We start from the raw sequence: 20591 nt of genomic DNA on the forward strand, positions 1-20591 counted from the left end.
AAATAAATAAACTTAATAAGTACATAAAATTAGAAATTCATCTTATCTTTCTGTATATAATTATATATAAAGCAATCATGGATAATAAAACATCTTAAGCAGTTAATCTAGAATGAATTTCACTGTATCTTTTGTGAATGACATACAATTGTTTATATGTTTTTTGATACTTTTTATTTTTATCTATCAAAACTTTTGAAATTGACAAATGAAAAATTTGTCCATTAAAGTTTACTGTGGATAATTTTACCATCTTTACAGTACAGTGTAAAATCTGAAATGTTAAAATCTGAGTCATTTTAATTCAATTTGAGATTGAAATAAATATTGCCGAAATAGGAATATATTCATAAAAAAAGGATAACATACCACAGAAAACTGAAATTTGAAGTTATTTATTTATTTGTTTATTTGGCAGGGGGGAATACCACTAATTTATTATAAAAGAGAGACATGGAGATTATCTACATGATGAAAGATTTCACTGTTTCAGTGGAATACTCAGCTTCATGTATGCTCTTTCAATAATGATTTATTTCAGTCTACATACTTTCTGAGAATGTCACCACTACTTATCTCTAAATAAGTAATATCCCTTGTCATCTAGAATTGCTTTGGTGCCTCCATATTTTGGGAGAAGTACTTTATTTCTAACTTTGATGCTAACTGGTTGAATCTCTTCCTCTTTTCTCTTAAAGCCCAATCCAACAGCTACTACTGTTGCTTGCAATACTTTTCCTTGAGATTTTTCTAGAAGCATAATCCCTTCTTTGGCTACAGTAGAGGCTATACTCTTTGCAACTAAAACTCGGTCAAACAGGGGAAGAAACCTTCTAAACACATGTCCTGCTATGATTCCAGCCACTACATTTCATACTCTGAAGACCCACAGTCTGATCCTTGGGCTGCGTGATCTTGAAGCTTTTTCATATAGAATGATGTTAGATAGCATAAATTGGAGTTTTGTTGACCATTGCAGAAATTACAGATAGCAAATTAAAAGCAAGTTGATTAAAAGAGTTAAATATAAATATTGTTAAAGAAAATATAGGTATTGACTAACATTAAATAGGATGGAGTTATCTGTAAATGACACATGGATAGTTTGTAAAATAGTACATACTATTTGTTCTAAATTATTTCATTTATATGAAGTTCAAATTTTCATAAATCTAATCTACAATTCAGAAGTCAGGGTTATTAAGCTACTCTTTGATACTAGTTTTGGATCTTTGCGAAAGGTATTTTTCTTTTATCAGTTGACTCTATTGTGAGATTTTAGTACAGGATGGTGGCACCAGAGGAAGACTGGAAAGCAGGAAGAAGGAGAAATTATTTGCTCCAATTTTTTTCTTTGCTTTCCTAACAGACTTACCATAGAAATGGCTCTTTACCCGAGCAGTGATTGAATAACCACTTGAATAACCTCAGGTTATTTTTCTGGCACTTCCAGAAATCGCATCATTACGTTGTGTATGCATGTGATTATGGAGTCCAACACATCCCAAGATCTGCATTCAACAAGCTGGAGACCTGGGAAAACCTATTGGGCTATTTCCAGTATGAGTCTAAAACTCAGAAATGAGTCCAAAGGCCTAAGAGAGACTCAGAAATGAGTCTAAAACTCAGAAATGAAAAAAAAATAAAAAATAAAACTCAGAAATGAGTCCAAAGGCCTAAGAGAGACTCAGAAATGAGTCTAAAACTCAGAAATGAGTCCAAAGGCCTAAGAGAGACTCAGAAATGAGTCTAAAACTCAGAAATGAGTCCAAAGGCCTAAGACTCAGAATTGTAGTTCCAGTTCAAAAGCCTATAGACTAGACACCCAGGAAAAATTGGTGTTTCAGTTTGAGTCAGAATGCAAGAAAAGACCAATGCTTCATCTCAAGGCAGTCAGACAGGGGTTCCCTCTCATTCAGCTTTTTTGTTCTATTCAGATATTTAATTAATTCTATGAGTCCCTCCCACACTAGGAAAGGCAATCCAATTTACTCAACTTACCATGTAAACCTTAAACACATTAAAAAACATCCTCACAAAAACATCCAAAAATTATTGAAGTAAATATCTGGCATACTAAAGTTGGCATATACAATTAAGCACTATATCCGTTCTTCAAGTTGTAGATACTAACAACCGAAAGCTTTCTTCTTTGTTACTCCAAGCAGTAACTTCTTCCCGAAGTTACTACTTCATTGTTCTCTCATATCCCTGTTACATGTCCATTTCTCTAATAACTCATTAAATCCACATATTAACCTCTCTGTTTTGACATACCTAACTCAGATTTTGCTTTCCGGATGGGGCCTGGCTCGCTCAGCATAGGTTCAAAGAGTGGTCCCAGAAAACGACCCTTAAAAATGAGATTTAGGAATTCATTTCCAGGTATACTTGGACTTGATATCAGTAACAGCCAATGAGAAATGGGATATTAGCAACTAGTGACATATGGTAGCATTATGAATAATTAATTATGAGGCAAGAGTCTGGATGATCCAAGTACTGATGCACCTGCCTATTATGGTAAGAATAATGAGGACCAGGGCTGTGGGCCAACAGGATGGCTTTTTCTGACCCTTCTGGAAAGCTTAGAAGTCAATACAGTGGCTGTCTGGAGGACTGTAATTGGGAAACAATATCATGAGAGTTGTTCAGATTTTTATATAGTTCATTTCCTTAATCCGATTAGCAGATAAAAATATTCATGCCCTTTGTGAAAATGTATCAAGGAGTAAAATTGCTTATGCTCTTTTCTTTATGTGTTTCATATTTCAATAACATTTCCAAAAAAAATAAGATGTAAGACTGAAATGAAGAGGGATGAAAAAGCTGACAATTTGAGTATAAAGAAGAATCATGACAGTAATGGTTTATAGCAACCTGAATTAACTAAAAAATTACATGAAACCATAAGAAGAAAGAGAAAATGTGGAGAAGGGTTATTTTTGTAGTGATAGGCCTGTTTACAAATGGACAATTGGTGGCCTTTTAAAATCACCATTTTTTAAAGATTTAGGCAAAGATAATCTAGAGCTATTAAAAATCATTGTGTGAATGAATGTTAAGGAACAGATTGTTTACATGGTCTCAAGAAATAATCCCATAGTTTACTTCTTAATTACAAATGAAAAATATACCCTCATAATAATGAAATCTATCAGTCTCCTCCTTAACTAAACATTACATTTTCCCATCACCAATGTGGGGCCATCTGCTATGCATGGTGTATGCAAGTGTTAAACAGCATCACCCATTTAATGCTCTTTCCAGAAATTATTGACTGAATTGAGTCAAAAGGAAATAGATCGACTCACAATGCAGGACACTATTCTCAGAGTACCTACTGCTCGGTACTTTTCAAAAGTTTGCTGTCATGAAGAACAGAGGCAGCAATGTAAATGAGGTAGGTTGGTGGAGATAAATGAGACTTCACAGAAACATGCAATGAATGAACCTAGACTAATAAATTAGAAGAATGAAGGGAATTGCAGAGCCAGCCAAGGAAAACTAGGAGGATATTTTGTTTGGTTATATTATAACATCACTTGATTTTCATAGGTAATTTATAGATTACATAGAAGCTAATGGCCTTCATCCTGAGACCTATATGGTGACAGACTCAGGGGTAGAAGGTCCTCACATCCGCAGTTATTTGGGAAAAGGAGAGATAGAAGAGGGACAAGTGTGGCAAGATAATTAACATTTTATGTATCTGTTTGAAGCCAAATGGATGGGCGTTTGCATAGGCATTTACTATGCATTTGAAATTTAATAAAATAAAAATAAATTATTTAATTAAAAGTACACACACACACATACACACACTTATTTTTTCCCTTCAGAGCTTTTTCATTTCAGGTGTAGTAAGGATAGAAAAGTATTCAATAAAAAAAAAAAAAACCTTTAAAACCAATATTTTGCCATCACAAACTTCCTAACAATTTCACACTTTAAAAATCCCTAAAACACACACACACACACACACACACACACACACACACACACATACTTCACTGGTAAATACAAAATTTCTCACATAAAAAAGAAAATTAACATGCAGAATTAAAAACTAGAGATAAGATGTAAAACTACATTAGTCCTTTTTGCTAATTTTAGCCTGTTGATAAAAATGTAAATGATGGTCGCAAAAAAGAAAAAAAAAAAGCATAATATGCTTCCAGGCCTTATATTTGGTTTCTTTACCAAGACTTCACTTTTTTCTTACATTATTATTCCTTGGAGTTAGTTCCTTATAAACATAATAATTAATTGGCTTAGCATTTTGATATCTCTACCCATCTGAAGTTAATATATGAGTTCTAGATTTATATACAGGCTAAATCTCATGGAAGAAAATATGGGAATGAAATATTGCTTCAAGGTGAAACTTAACATAGTTGAGAACTTAAATTATATATTTATTGTTTTGAAAGTATTAAAGTTTTTAAACATCCTATTTATTTTTTAAGATTTTATTTATTTATTCATGAGAGAGGCAGAGACACAGGCAGAGGGGGAAGCAAGCTCCCTGCGGGGATGCTGATGGGGCACTCCATCCCAGGATCCCAGGATCATGACCTCAGCCAAAGGGAGACACTCAACTGCTGAGCCACTCAGGTGCCCCCACCATGGTTTGTCTCATATAGACCATGACCTACATATAAGTAAGATTAAGAAATTCCAAAACAGCACAAACATATACCCATAATCAAGAGAGAAAAGAATCAATAGAAGATTTAGAAATAACCAGACAAGATCTTAAAATTAAGTATGAAAAAATATTAGTTAAAATTTTTGGAAAATTTGGCAGCCCGGGTGGCTCAGCGGTTTAGTGCCGCCTTCAGCCCAGGGCATGATCCTGGAGACCCAAGATCAAGTCCCATGTCGGGCTCCCTGCATGGAGCCTGCTTCTCCCTCTGCCTGTGTCTCTGCCTCTCTCTCTTTCTCTGTCTCTATGAATAAATAAATAAAATATTTTTAAAAAATTTGGAAAATATTGCTACATACTTAAACAGATGGCAATTTTCAATGCAGAAATGGAAACTATTAAAACCACAAAGGAAAATGGGAGAATATATATATATATAATATATAATATATATATTATATATATATAATAATAATGTTAGAAAATCATTACTGAAATTCACAGTGAATTAGATGCAATAGAAGAAAAGGAATCGGTCAACTTAAAGCCAATCTATAAAATATCAAAGATGAGGAATAAAAATAATACAAATTATAAAAGAATACAGAGATCTGTAGAAAACATCAAATGTTCTAGCATACATTTTAATTGGAGTCCCAGGGTTCAAGACCTATTTAAGAAAACAGAGGCCAAGAATTTTACCAAAGTGTCATAGTGACTCAACTCAGAAATCCAAGGAACTTTGTCCAAAGCAGGATAAATACAAAGAAATCAAAATAGGCACATCACAATCAAAGGGCTGTGAACTAAATATAAAAAGGAAATCAAGACAAATGCTTTAGTAAGTGGGGAAGGACACAATCCAAATAAAAAAAAAAAGAAAAGAAAAGAAAAGAAAACTAATGCCTAAAGTTTCATCAGGAAAAAAAAAAAAAAAAAAAAAAAGAAATCCGAGAAAGAAGACATTGGAATTACATCTTTAAAGTGCTAGGGGCAAAATAACCTATTATATAAACCTAGAATTCTTTTTTTAAAATTTTAATTACAGTTAATATACAGTGTTATATTAGTTTCAGGTGGACAATATACTGATTCGGTAGTTCCATACAACACCTGGTACTCATGAGGATAAGCGCACTTCTTAATCCCAATCACTTATTTCATGCATCCCCTCCTCACCCACTTCCACTCTGGTAACCAAAATCAGTTTGTTCTCTACAGTTAAGAGTCTGTTTGTTGGTTCGTCTCTCTCTCTCTCTTTTCCCTTTGCTCATTTGTTTTGTTTCTTAAATTCCACATGTGAGTGAAATTATACGGTATTTGTCTTTCTCTGACTTATTTCACTTAGTATTATTCTCTCTAGCTCCACTGATGTCATTGCAAATGTCAAGATTTCATATATATATATATTTGTTGTTGTTGAGTATATATATATATATATAGCATTTTCCTTATTCATTCTCTTGGGCTGGACAGTGAATGGGCTGTCCAGTGGACACTTGGGCTGCTTCCATAGCTTGGCTATTATAAATAATGCTGCTATAAATGATGCTGAATGTGTCCCTTCGGATTAGTGTTTTTGTATTCTTTGGATATATAGTAGTGTGATTCCTGGGTCACAGAGTTCTCACAGAACATGGAGCAGTTTTCATTCCCACCAACAGGGTACAAGTAAACCCAAAATTCTTGATGTTAGAAAATAATTTTCTTTTTTTATGGGGTTTTATTTTTTTATTGGAGTTCAATTTGCCAACATATAGCATAACACCCAGTGCTTATCCCGCCAAGTGCCCCCCTCAGTGCCCATCACCCAGTCACCCCAATCCCCCGCCCACCTCCCTTTCCACTACCCCTTGTTCATTTCCCAGAGTTAGGTGTCTCTCATGTTTTGTCACCCTCACTGATATTTTCACTCATTTTCTCTCCTTTCCCTTTATTTCCTTTCACTAATTTTTATATTCCCCAAATGAAGGAGACCATATAGTGTTTGTCCTTTTCCGATTGACTTATTTCACTCAGCATAATACCCTCCAGGTCCCTCCACGTCGAAGCAAATAGTGGGTATTTGTCGTTTCTAATAGCTGAGTAATATTCCATTGTATACATAAACCACATCTTCTTTATCCATTCATCTTCCGATGGACACCGAGGCTCCTTCCAAAGTTTGGCTATTGTGGCCATTGCTGCTATAAACATCGGGGGCAGGTGTCCCGGCATTTCATTGCATCTGTATCTTTGGGGTAAATCCCCAACAGTGCAATTGCTGGGTCTAGGGCAGCTCTATTTTTAACTCTTTGAGGAACCTCCACACAGTTTCCAGAGTGGCTGCACCAGTTCACATTCCCACCAACAGTGCAAGAGGGTTCCCCTTTCTCCACATCCTCTCCAACATTTGTGGTTTCCTGTCTTGTTAATTTTCCCCATTCCCACTGGGGTGAGGTGGTATCTCATTGTGGTTTTGATTTGTATTTCTCTGATGGCCAGTGATGCGGAGCATTTTCTCATGTGCTTGTTGGCCATGTCTATGTCTTCCTCTGTGAGATTTCTGTTCATGTCTTTTGCCCATTTCATGATTGGATTGTTTGTTTCTTTGCTGTTGAGTTTAAAAAAATTTTTATAGGTCTTGGATATTAGCCCTTTATCTGATACATCATTTGCAAATATCTTCTCCCATGCTGTAGGTTGTCTTTTAGTTTTGTTGACTGTTTCTTTTGCTGTGCAGAAGCTTCTTATCTTGATGAAGTCCCAATAATTCATATTTGCTTTTGTTTCTCTTGCCTTCAAGGATGTATCTTGCAAGAAGTTGCAGAAAATAATTTTTAAAATGAGGCAAAATAAATATATTAAAATTAATTTGAAGAACTCTAATTTGTCTCAGGAGAACTGCAGAATTAATGATGCATATTTCTTTTTTTTTTTTTTATGATAGTCACAGAGAGAAAGAGAGAGGCGCAGAGACACAGGCAGAGGGAGAAGCAGGCTCCATGCACCGGGAGCCTGATGTGGGATTCGATCCCGGGTCTCCAGGATCACGCCGTGGGCCAAAGGCAGGCGCCTAACCGCTGCGCCACCCAGGGATCCCCATATTTCTTTATTCTGAAGTTAAATGATACCAGACAGAAGTCCAAATATATAGGAAGGAATGAAGATAAAAATAAAAGGTAAATACTTGAATAAGTATGACTAATCTGCTCATTGAAAGACACCATAAGAAAAATAAATGCATAAGACACACATTGGGAGAACATATTCATTATAGGTATATATGAGAAAAACACTTATTGCCAAGATATATAAAAACTTGTATAAAACAGTATTTAGAAGATACCCACTAAAAAAAAAAAATAGAAGATACCCACTGAATTTAATAAATAAATAAATACATAAACAGTACAAAATTTGAACATAATTTCACCAAAGAACATATACAAATGTTGAATTATCACATGAAAAATTATGAACCTCATTAGTTATCAAGGATATGCATACTGAACCACAATGGATTATGCTTTAATACCACTAGAACAACTACGATTCAATAGACTTACAATGGAAAATGTTGGAGAGGATGTAGAACAGGTTAACTTCTTATATATTGGTAATGGGTGTGTGAAATGTTAAAACTTTTGTGTTTAAAAAGGAAACATAGTTATATGTCATGACAAAGGAACAGTTTTCACGGAGAAATGAAAACATGTCTATAGGATATCACTCAGCCTTATTCATAATAAACCAAAAAACATTCCAACAACTGGGGATGATTAAAAAATTCTGATATTTTCATATACTACTACCTCAATATAAATAAATGTCAACTACTGATACATGCTGTTACATGAATGAATTTCAAATATAAGCTATCTTGAAAACATCATGTTGAACAAAACAGGCAAAAATCATGAGTCATCTATATATTAGTTATCTGTCATTGCTTTTCTAATTAAATGAAAACCTAATGGGTTAAAACAACAATTTCCTGTTTAAGTGTCCGTGCGCATCAGGAATGTGAGCACAACTTAACTGGTACCTCTGACCTAAAGTTTCAAACTTTGCAGTCAATATTGACTGGGGATGAGGTATTTGACAGCCCAATAGTGGGAAGATCTGTTTTCAAACTCACTCATGCGGATGTTGGGAGGAGTTGTTTCCTCGTGGACTGTTGGACAATACTCTTCCCTCAGTTCTTTGCTGTGTGGAGCTTTCAGAACATCAAGGCTGGCCTTCTAGGGAAGTAGCAAGAGTTCACAATGTAGAAGACACAGTCTCTTCATAATCTAATGTTAGAAGAGACCTTCTTTTGGCTTATTCCAGTAACTAGCTCCAGCATATACCAAGGGGGGGGAAATGCATCAGGGCATGGATATTAGGAAGTGGGAATTGTTAATGGTCATGTTAGAGACCATCTATCACTCCTATGATTCCATTTATATAAAATAAAAGGACAAGCAAACTTAGTTATGCTAAGATTAGTAAGTGGCAATGTTCAATGAATGGCAGGTGAAATTTAACTGGAAAGAATGAAGGAACTCTTTCTGGGTTATGGAAATGATCTCCATCTTGGTGGTGGTAGTAGGGTATTTGCAACCTTTAAAATTTAATACATTGGTGAAACTGAAACATAATATGTATATAATACCTTTTGTCATTTATACTGAAACATATATTTTCTTTTGTCATGCTTTCATAAACTTATGAAAACAAAAACAATAAAATTAAATATTTGAACAATTTGAATATTATACAACTGATAAAATTATTTAAAGGATAGCAAAATCTCAATGTATCCCATTGGATTTTCTGCAAGAAGTACCTATCAACTTTTCTGCTGAAACATACTTTTACCATAGCATATTTTTTCTAAACAGAAATATTTCACTAGGTTTCTAGTCTTGTCAAGAAAATATAATAAGAATATCTGTTAAAAGAAACTACGGCAACATTTGGCATATATTACTAGATCACAAATTTTATTTTTAACTTAAGTGTGCATAGAGGTGGTATTCACTACATGTTTATGTGTGAATGGATGCATATATGTGTCTGTCACAAAATTACAAACTAAATATAAAAGGGTAAATAAATACATATATTAATAATGCAGTTTCCTATTCTTACCTCACATGTACTTTCTGTTCTCAGCCCATTGCAAAACCTCCCAGCCTGTCAACCTCATACACATTTGTGATTTTTGTTCTGGTTATCTTTTGTTACATAACAAATGACCCTGATTTAAGGTATGAAACCTTGTTTGATTACTGTTATGGTTTCTATGCATTGGAATTCAGGGAGGACACAGTAGGGATAGTTTGTTCTTGCTCCTCAGTGAATAGGTTCTCATCTGAGAGGATTCGAATACCTGATGGTGACACAATGATGAGAGATGGAATTAACTAAAAATTTGTTTCTTTAAAATGTCTGATGATTGGACTGGCATTGTTCTTAGGCTGGACTCAGCTGGGACTGTTGATCAAAGTACCTTGTGCCATTTTTATGTGGTTTGTAATTCTCACAGCCTGAAACAGGTGCCAGAAAAGGAGCATCTGAGGCGGCCCATTCAGAAAGATAATTCTAATCATGCAAGTTTGCCAGAAGACCAACATGAAGCTTTGGATGTCACCTAGCACTACTCCTGCTACACTATATTAACCAAAATCAGAGGTCTACTTCAAGAGGAGCTGACAAAGACTCCAACTTTCTATGGGAAAAGTGGCCAGAAAGTTGTTTCTGTTGCTGCTGCTACTACCTTGTATGGTAATATAGCACTCACCTAAGGTCACTATGTGCTGCCCAGCTTTTATCCTGCCTCTAGACATTGCTTGTAGTAACTCTTTGCTCTTACATCAATTCAAGGGGTTTTCTTAATTCTCTGCCAATGCTGTTCATTATTAGACCCTTTACTACTGATTCTCAATTCCTTGAGTTACCAGATTATTTTGTGTTCTGTATATGGAAAAAGCATAATTCACCTCCTTATCATATTGACATCAAAATGACATTATTTTGTGCCCTGAATGACCTATATAGATCTTGGTTTCATTTTACTCTCCTCCACTCCCTGCCCCAACCTATATCTTAATGAGTCCTTTATAGAAACATCGTTGGATTCTGTTCAAATATTCTATAAGCATTGTGTCTAATGAAACTAAAAAATTATAGTCTACAGATAACAGTGTTATATCCAACACAATCCAGCTCCCTTCCTCCTCATCACCCTTCAGGAAAGGGTGGTTATTTGAAAATTTATCTAAACACTCAAAATAACCTTAAAAGCATTTACATTCTCAAGAGATTACTCTGCTATACTTCCACAGCTCTCCAGTCTTTTGCATCCTTGCAAAAGTGCCTACCTTTTGTATAATACGTCTGTAATTTCTTTCTATAAGGATCAAAAAGAGGCACATTTCTATCTGTTGAGAGTCTATGCTACCTAGTATTCATGGACTTCTATCCCGGTGCCATATAGCCTCACAAAATAAACAACACAAAGTCCTCTGTGTGTGATTCATATTCTTTCCTCTGACAACACAGCAGTGATGAATATGAACCTCAACTTGATAGGATTTGATAAGAAAATACAGCAGCTTGTTTGTTTCTTTAGATAAAATAGATAAGTGTTTGACAATCTAATAAACAAAAAATGCAAAGCTACAAATGAAAACAGAACTTGGAATGAGAAATGCAGTATACCAAGTGATATGATGAAGAAAAACTATAAAAAAAATAATACAAAGTACAATCTATGCCAGTACACCAACAATCTAGCTGATTTTTAAAAAGATTTTATTTATTTATCCATGAGAGACCCAGAGAGAGAGAGAATGGCAGAGATACAGGCAGAGGGAGAAGTAGGCTCCATGCAGGGAGCCCGATGTGGGACTCCATCTGGGGCTCCAGGACCACGCCTGGGGCAGAAGGCAGACGCTTAACTGTTGAGCCACCCAGGTGTCCCATAGCTGATTTTTAAACACGATTTTAATTGTTCCAAAAAACATCAGAGACTATGTTAGCCATGATTTGTGCACGTGTGTGTGTAATTGTGAAAAATATTTGAGATTAAAAAAACTGAATATTTGACATTCATTTTGTGACGAATGCTAAATTTTCATTCCAAAACTCTGAAAATACTTGAAAAGGATAATAGATAAAACTAAATTATAGATTTATCTCTACACATTCATATATTTATGGATATACATATAACTTCATACATTATACCTATACATACAATTCTAAATAAAAATCATAGAAAATTAATTTAATAGATAATTAAAAGAATGTTTCACTCCAAATTCTGAGGCTCTATCTCAGAAAAGAAATGCTGCTTCAGGGATGCCTGTGTGGCTCAGTGGTTGAGCATCTGCTTTTGGCTCAGGGTGTGATCCTGGGGTCCTGGGATCGAGTTCTACATCGGGCTCCCCACAGGAAGCCTGCTTCTCCCTCTGCCTATCTCTATTTCAAAATCAAGGTAATATTAAATATGACAGTTTAAAGTAATAGATTCAATACAATTGTATATGAGCAAACATTGAGTGAATGTCACTCAATGGTTTTAACTTAAAAAGTAACAAAACTTTAATTAATTAATTATTTTAATTTTGTAATAATGTATTTTCTAGGAATATATATTTATTTTTAAAATTTTTATGTATTTTTAAATTTAAATTCAATTAATTAACATATAGTGTATTATTACTTTGAGAGGTAGAGGTCAGTGATTATCAGTCTTGTATAACACCCAGTGCTCATTACTTCATGTGCCCTCCTTAATGTCCATCATTCAGTTCCTCCACCCTTTTCCCCACCAGCAACCCTCAGTTTGTTTCCTATGATTAAGAGTCTCTTATGGTTTGTCTCCCTCTCTGATTTTGTCTTGTTTTATATTTCCTCCCTTCCCCTATGATCCTCTGTTTTGTTTCTTAAATTTCACATGAGTGAGATCATATAATAATTGTCTTTCTCTGATTGACTTATTTCGCTTAGCATAATTTCCTCTAGTTCTATCCACGTCATTGCAAATGACAAGATTTCTTTTTTTGATGGCTGAATAATATTTCATTGTATATATATGTATATATGCAACATCTTATTTATGCATTCATCCATCAATGGACATCTAGGTTCTTTCTATAATTTGGGTATTTTGGACTTTGTTGCTATGAACATTGGGGTGCAGGTGCCTCTTCAGATCACTACATTTGTATCTTTGGGATGAATAACTAGTAGTGCAGCTGTTGGGTTGTAGGGTAGCTCTGTTTTCCACTTTTTGAGGAACCTCCATACTGTTTTTCAGAGTGGCTGCACCAGCTTGCATTCTCAACAGTGTCAGAGGGTTTCCCTTTTTCCACATCCTTGCCAACATTGGACATTTCCTGACTTGTTCATTTTAGCCATTCTGACTGGTGTGAGGTGGTATCTCATTGTGGTTTTGATTTGAATTTTCCTGATGCTGAGAGATATTGAGCAGTTGTTCATGTATCTATTGGTTATTTGCATGTTTTCTTTGGAGAAATGACTGTTCATGTATTCTGCCCATTTCTTGATTGAATTACTTGTACTTTGGGTATTGAGTTTGATGAATTCTTTATTGACTTTGGAAACAAGCCCTTTATCTGATAAGACATTTGCAAATATCTTCTCTCATTCTGTCAGTTGTCTTTGGGTTATGTGGATTGTTTCCTTTGCTATGCAAAACCTTTTTATCTTGATGAAGTCCCAACAGTTTATTTTTACCTTTGTTTCTCTTGCCTTTGGAGTTACATCTAGCAAGCATTGCTCCAGCTGAGGTCATAGAAGTTCATTCTTGTCTCACATTTAGGCCTTTTATCCATTTTGAATCTATTTTTTGTGTATGGTGTAAGAAAATTGTCCAGTTTTATTCTTCTGCATCTAGCTGTCCAATTTTCCCAATGCCATTTGTTGAAGAGACTGTCTTTTTCCCATCGCATATTCTTTCTTGCTTTGTCAAAGATTAATTGACCATAGAGCTGAGGATCCATTTCTGGGTTCTCTATTCTGTTCCATTGATCTATGGGTCTGTTTTTGTGTCAGTACCACACTGTCTTGATGATTACAGCTTTGTAAAGGAGCTTGAAGTCTGGCATTATGATGCCACCAGCTTTGGTTTTCTTTTTCAACATTCCTCTGCCTATTTGGGGTCTTTTATGGTTTCATACAAATTTTAGGATTATTTGTTGCAACTCAGTGAAAAAACTTGATGGTATTTTGATAGGGATTGCATTGAATGTATATAGATTGCTCTAGGTAGCATAGACATTTTAACAGTATTTGAAACTAAACTTTTAAATATCTGAGGATCTAAACCTACAGAGAATACTAATCATACTATAATTATTTTTTCTTTCTTTCTTTCTTTCTTTCTTTCTTTCTTTCTTTCTTTCTTCTTTCCTTTCTTTCTTCTTTCTCTTTTCTTTCTTCTCAACCTATTAAAAAATTTCCCCTACCACATGTCTACTAAGTCTTTAGATACAAGTAGACATGAAATTAAATTCTGGGTGAAATTAAAAGTGCAGAGTGTGAACTTCCTGCTGGGGTTTGCATTTTATCCATATTTTAAAAATTTCCTCCTACATCCTGTTGTTTTTTAGTGTAGATACTTCTGTTTGGATCACAACATGTATTTGTTTTAGCGTTAGAATAGAAGGGCTCTGGAACTCTGAAACCACACAGAGTTAAATCAGCCTTTTACTTTTAAGACAGTGCCTTACTTTTCTTACACATAAATATCATTCGATTACATTTTTAAAACGTTTGAATGGTTGGGAGTAAATGAAATGTGAAATCTTGATAGATATAGAAATTATGAAATTGAAGTACAGGGAGAAAACGACAAAAAGAAAAATATTTTAAAAGTGGTTTGGATTAATTTTTAAGAACTAGAAACAATGGAAGTAACAGTTTCTACTTGAACATATAACAAAAATTACTACAAAAAAAGAAAAAAAAGAAAGGGTAGAGTAAACCACACCATAGTTATTTAAATTATATTGGTATAGGTCATTGACATGCTATACTTAAAATATAATGAATGTCTAACCTTCAGTCAATCATAATGATAATTCCTATAGTACTAATCATTCACTATGTCCAGGAAACAATATAAATTTTCTGGCTTTTGTAGAAGTGATTTCAAAATTTGATGCTTGAATGCCAAAGCATATTAGATAAAAATGTGATAAAACAAATGACTACTCTTTAGGATAAAGAACTCACACAAGATTATAGTTTAACGGTTAGTAAAATTATATAATATAATATACATAAGGTTTTAAAAGTAAATGTTGCTCAGGCCAGGTAGATAGTAGCAAGGTAAATATGTTAAACAACTATGATTTATATTATATGTTTTAGAACTATAAGAGTAAGAAAACAAATATAAACTCATGACAGTTTCATTGATTTATTTGTGAAAACACAGACTTTTGACTTAAATGAAATTTGAGAAGCAATCAGTTTTCAGAATCCTTGATTAAAATTGTAATAATGATATGTTGATAAGAATTTTTAAAAATTACAAGCCGGGACATGAATGGCTCAGCGGTTGAGCATTGGCCTTTGGCTCAGGATCAAATCCTGGGATTGAGTCCTGCATTGGGCTCCCTACAAGGAGCCTGCTTCTCCCTCTGCCTGGGTCTCTGCCTCTCTCCCTGTGTCTCTCATGAATAAATAAAGAAAATCTTTTAAAAAATTGTAAGCCAAAAAAAAAAAAAAATGTAAGCCAGAATTTGGTTAAAATTTAAGATTTCTTTGTAACATGTATGGTGTGTGATTGAATGCATTGCTAGAAAACATGATCTCAGCTGTGCTAATCACTATGACAGTCTTTAGAATATTCAAACATCATTTATGATATTTTCTGGAATCTCTAAAAGTTGGAATAATTTAATGAAGCATATTTCAAAAACCTGCTTATAACTATTTTCTGAACTTTAGAAAGAATTACTAAATACAAAACAACTAGATTTAATTTAGACAGATTTGCCAGGACAAATAAAAGTTCCTTTTAAAAGGAGCAAATTGGTCAGCCCGGGTGGCTCAGTGGTTTAGCGCTGCCTTAGCCCGGGGTGTGATCCTGGAGACCCGGAATCAAGTCGCACATCGAGCTCCCTGCATGGAGCCTGCTTCTCCCTCTGTCTGTGTCTCTGCCTTTCTTGCTCTCTGTGTCGCTCATGAATAAATAAATAAAATCTTTAAAAAAAAATAAAATAGAATAAAAAGGAGCAAATCATAGCCATTTTTGGGAAAAACTTTGAATATCCACAGTAGGTTCTCATTTAATGTGAACTATGGTTTGATATTAGGATGACATATACTTGCAAAAGACAAGCAAATGCATGTTTTGTTTGTTTGTTAGGGTTTAGATATTTTTAAAAGATAGAAAAAATTATTTAAAGCAGAAAGAAAATGCTTATGAAAGATTCAACAGCGTTGTATTCCAATACATTAGAACAAATAAATGAAACCCTTTGCATGACTATGGAAAGGAAAATTCACATAAACTAAACCTAAAGGAAATATTTAATGAACCTATAATTAAGGTACAGTCTCAACTGTAAGACATATAAACACAGAGCAACATACTGATCTTTTGAAAGTTGTATTTATATCATCCCACTATTGAAAGGAAAGTTAATATTGCACAGATCTAGATGTTACTTTAAGAACCAGTGTTAGAATCAAGTAAATCAGTGTTAGATAAAAGTGAATTTTCTGTATGCTAAAATTAAAACAAGGGTAATGGTAGGAAACATTTTTATGAAGATTCAGGGTTCATTTCTGAATCTAAAGACTGTTCAGTAATTCTATTAACATATCTAATTGTAATCCTCAGCATATAAAATTTTTCCAAATTGGAATTATAAGACAATTTTTACAACTACTGTGATTCAAGGCATTTCTAGTTTGGTGATACATTGATTTAACCCAATCATGTGAAAAACTTATCACAATATAATGAGTATATTTTGTGAACACTAAGGCAATATAATATATAGTAACATAATTTATATACATTTTTATTTTGTTATTTATCCAAATGCTGCCCAATCAACATCCAGGTATGTGCAATAGCTCTTGTACACTATCTCCCTTAGCATAAGAAATACTTCACGAACAGTTAAGAATATACTAATTTTATTTTATTTATTTATTTGTTTAAAGAATTTATATATTTATTTGAGAGAGAGAGAGAGCAGGGGGGAAGGACAGAGGGAGAGGGAGAGGGAGAGAGAGTCTCAAGTAGAATCCTTGCTGAGAGCAGAGTCCCATACAGTGCTCAAACTCAGGACCCTGAGATTATGACCTGAGCTGAAATCAAGAGTCAATTGCTTAACTGAGTAAGCCTCCCAGAAGCTCCGAGAACATACTAATTTTATATCAGTGTTATCAGATACTTCAATGAGAAAAGCCGATTAATTTAATAATGGTGCAATTTTTTTCTATCCAGTTAATACAAACAAATTAAAACTTTTGGGAATCCATTATACCAATAAAAAATCTGACATTTGTGTAAATGTTATTATAGGTCCAGTCTAAAAAGCTAATAGTAAAGAAAAATTTATTTGTGCTAATATGAATGCAAACTTTGTGTTACTATGAAAATTTGCATTTTGATTGGGCACAGATTCATATTAATAAGTATTTTTATTAAATTAAAGAACTTATGAAGCAAAAATGTACTTTGAATTGATAGTGATATAAATGTACAGTTTATAATTGCTTCAAAAAAACCAAAAATATAAACAAAAAGCAAAAACCCTGAAATTTTTGATTGAGGTAAAATTGTTTTCGACCAGAGATTTATTCTTATGTAACCTAGTTACAGAAAAGGAACATGAAATTTTGGGATAAGGCAAAATGGGATAAAAAATAGCATGGTAACCGGTTTTCTCTCTGCTGCCCAGCTGCAATATAATAATAATAATAAATACACAGAAAAACACAAAACAAAAAAAAAATAAAAAACACAAAACCATCAAATCAGTCTAAGTTCCTATATTGGCATTGGATTACTATTGAACAGACTCTTTTGTAAAAAAAGTTTTTACAGAAATACATTAAACATTTTAAATTGAAATATTAAAGCATAAGATACCTAGGAATAAACCTAACCAAAGATGTAAAGGATCTATACCCTCAAAACTATAGAACACTTCTGAAAGAAATTGAGGAAGACACAAGGAGATGGAAAAATATTCCATGCTCATGGATTGGCAGAATTAATATTGTGAAAATGTCAATGTTACCCAGGGCAATATACACGTTTAATGCAACCCCTATCAAAATACCATGGACTTTCTTCAGAGAGTTAGAACAAATTATTTTAAGATTTGTGTGGAATCAGAAAAGACCCCGAATAGCCAGGGGAATTTTAAAAAAGAAAACCATATCTGGGGGCATCACAATGCCAGATTTCAGGTTGTACTACAAAGCTGTGGTCATCAAGACAGTGTGGTATTGGCACAAAAACAGACACATAGATCAGTGGAACAGAATAGAGAACCCAGAAGTGGACCCTGAACTTTATGGTCAACTAATATTCGATAAAGGAGGAAAGACTATCCATTGGAAGAAAGACAGTCTCTTCAATAAATGGTGCTGGGAAAATTGGACATCCACATGCAGAAGAATGAAACTAGACCACTCTCTTGCACCAGACACAAAGATAAACTCAAAATGGATGAAAGATCTAAATGTGAGACAAGATTCCCTCAAAATCCTAGAGGAGAACACAGGCAACACCCTTTTTGAACTTGGCCACAGTAACTTCTTGCAAGATACATCCACGAAGGCAAAAGAAACAAAAGCAAAAATGAACTATTGGGACTTCATCAAGATAAGAAGCTTTTGCACAGCAAAGGATACAGTCAACAAAACTAAAAGACAACCTACAGAATGGGAGAAGATATTTGCAAATGACCTATCAGATAAAGGGTTAGTTTCCAAGATCTATAAAGAACTTATTAAACTCAACACCAAAGAAACAAACAATCCAATCATGAAATGGGCAAAAGACATGAAGAGAAATCTCACAGAGGAAGACATAGACATGGCCAACATGCACATGAGAAAATGCTCTGCATCACTTGCCATCAGGGAAATACAAATCAAAACCACAATGAGATACCACCTCACACCAGTGAGAATGGGGAAAATTAACAAGGCAGGAAACAACAAATGTTGGAGAGGATGCGGAGAAAAGGAACCCTCTTACACTGTTGGTGGGAATGTGAACTGGTGCAGCCACTCTGGAAAACTGTGTGGAGGTTCCTCAAAGAGTTAAAAATAGACCTGCCCTACGACCCAGCAATTGCACTGTTGGGGATTTACCCCAAAGATACAGATGCAATGAAACGCCGGGACACCTGCCCCCCGATGTTTATAGCAGCAATGGCCACAATAGCCAAACTTTGGAAGGAGCCTCAGTGTCCATCGGAAGATGAATGGATAAAGAAGATGTGGTTTATGTATACAATGGAATATTACTCAGCTATTAGAAATGACAAATACCCACCATTTGCTTCAACGTGGATGGAACTGGAGGGTATTATGCTGAGTGAAGTAAGTCAGTCAGAGAAGGACAAACATTATATGTTCTCATTCATTTGGGGAATATAAATAATAGTGAAAGGGAATATAAGGGAAGGGAGAAGAAATGTGTGGGAAATATCAGAAAGGGAGACAGAACGTAAAGACTGCTAACTCTGGGAAACGAACTAGGGGTGGTAGAAGGGGAGGAGGGCGGGGGGGTGGGAGTGAATGGGTGACGGGCACTGGGGGTTATTCTGTATGTTAGTAAATTGAACACCAATAAAAAATAAATCTAAAAAAAGAGAAATATTAAAAACAGTTGCATTACCTTAGGTTTGAAATTTTTAAATAATACTGAAAATAAGACTTGCAAATGAGAAAAAAACTGATATGTAAGTTTAAATCAAACAAGAAAAGAAACAAATTAAACACGGTATAGGATTTTGTTATAAAATTTTTTAAGTGTGCTTTAAACTTGTGAGAGTAATCTTTTGAAGGAGCTCTTTTTAATTGGATACATTTATTTTAATACCAATTGAATGAAACATATCAGGCCTATAATTTTTCAGTATCTAAAATCAAATAACATAATAGTCAACTTATTTTAGGAGTTTTCCCTATAGTAATATTTTTCTAGTTGCTAAGACAGAGATCTTAAAATTCTCATTATAAGAGAAAAAAATGTAATTGTGTGTGGTGATGGATGTTAACTAAACTTACTCTGATAATCATTTTGCAATACATACAAATATCAAATCATTATTTTATATGCCCCAAACGAATACTATACTATATGTCAATTATATCTCAATTGAAAAAAAAAAATTAGGCTATGACTCTTGAGAGCACCCTCTAGCACTCAGACCTGTTGAGGAAAATTTTCTAGACACTTCACCCCTGCGGTCAGAACAAAATCTTAGACCAGATTGTAATACTCTTAGAAACTTACCAACCCTTGAAAATGAGAGTGGAGATGGAAAATATATTTCTGCCTTAAGTGGAAATAATAAAGTGCCAAAACTCTCCATACTGACTCCAGTTTTGAGAACAGCCCACCTGCGTTCGAGGAAGTGTCACCTGGGGCAGGCAACCACAGAGCTCCCTGGGCACTCGTGATTCTTCTGCATGAAGAAGGCCACTGTTGCCTGTCATAGGGCAGGAAAGAGGGTTAGAGGCTTGCAGATCCACTTGGGCTCAGTCACCCTCTTTCTGTGTTTAAATTCTCAAGTTCAAAAGTCTTTATTTTAGGATTAAGGGATAAGAAAAATTCTTTTGAAAAAGATAGTGTATCATTTATGGTAAGACTTAATATTTCAAAATTTTGCATAGGAACATATGAAGTTTGTCTTCAGAGGCTCGTGAGGAACTCAATGTGGAAGGTAGGATTGGTGAGAAC

At 34.4% G+C, this 20591-nt stretch overlaps 1 pseudogene; it reads right to left on the reverse strand.

The window, feature by feature from the left end:
• Window positions 1-537: 537 nt before the first annotated feature.
• LOC112652704 (10 kDa heat shock protein, mitochondrial-like) lies at window positions 538-20347 on the reverse strand (annotated as a pseudogene).
• Between the last annotated feature and the right edge of the window lie 244 nt (window positions 20348-20591).

This window comes from Canis lupus, chromosome 4 (assembly GCF_003254725.2).
Source record: "Canis lupus dingo isolate Sandy chromosome 4, ASM325472v2, whole genome shotgun sequence".
Taxonomy (NCBI): Eukaryota; Metazoa; Chordata; class Mammalia; order Carnivora; family Canidae; genus Canis; species Canis lupus.